The sequence below is a fragment of the Triticum dicoccoides genome, chromosome 2A (genome assembly GCF_002162155.2).
Source record: "Triticum dicoccoides isolate Atlit2015 ecotype Zavitan chromosome 2A, WEW_v2.0, whole genome shotgun sequence".
Lineage (NCBI taxonomy): Eukaryota > Viridiplantae > Streptophyta > Magnoliopsida > Poales > Poaceae > Triticum > Triticum dicoccoides.
The window spans coordinates 132,808,993-132,809,950 of record NC_041382.1 but is presented as its reverse complement, the minus strand read 5'-3'; positions in this window follow the sequence as shown (position 1 = coordinate 132,809,950).

Sequence of the window (958 nt, the reverse complement as noted above, 5' to 3'; positions counted from 1 at the left end):
GGCGACGGAGGCGGCCGGGCGCGCGGGTGGCTCGGGCGGCCGCGGGCGACGCGCGGGCCGGCTGCGGGCCGGGCAGGCCGTGGCGGTGGGAGGCGGCACGGGGACAGGTGGCGGCGTGTGATTTGGTGGATGGGCGGTGCGATTTTTGTCCGGTGCGGACCGGACATGTCCGGCGGCGGCGGGGATGGATCTAGGGTTTTCGGACCGCGAATTGGATAGGAAGAGCACATATTTATAGGTAGAGGGAGCTAGGAGAGTCCAAATGAGGTGCGGTATTCGGACATGTGATTGTGATTGAACGAACGAGAGGATGGAGGGGGTTTGGATGGGTTTTGGGCCACTTTGGAAGGGTGTTGGGCTGCAACACACACGAGGCCTTTACGGTTCCTTGGTTAACCGTTGGAGTATCAAACGGACTCCAAATGGCACGAAACTTGACAGGCGGTCTACCGGTGGTATACCAAGGCCGCTTGGCAAGTCTCGGTCCAATCCGAGAACATTTAACACTCGCACACGAAAAGAGGCAAAAGGGGGGCGCCGGAGGACGTAGGAGTGCTGGAATGCAAAACGAACAACGGGGAAAATGCTCGGATGCATGAGACGAACACGTATGCAAATGCGATGCACATGATGACATGATATGAAATGCATGACATGAACAAAATGCAAAGTGAAGACAAAACCCAACCACAAGGGAATATCCCGAAAATGGCAAGAGTTGGAATACAAATATGGCAAGTTACATACGGGCCTTACACTCATCTACTTCCCAACCCACAATTTATTCAGATCCTAACCATGCAATTGTTTGAGGGTTGATCTAATGCAATAAAAACTGTGTAGTAAAGAGGTATGATCAAAGTGTTACTTGCCTTGCTGATGATCCGTGAAACCTAGAGACTCGTAGTAGCACGCTCCGCACTCCGGGTACTCTATCACAATCAAACAAGCATACAAT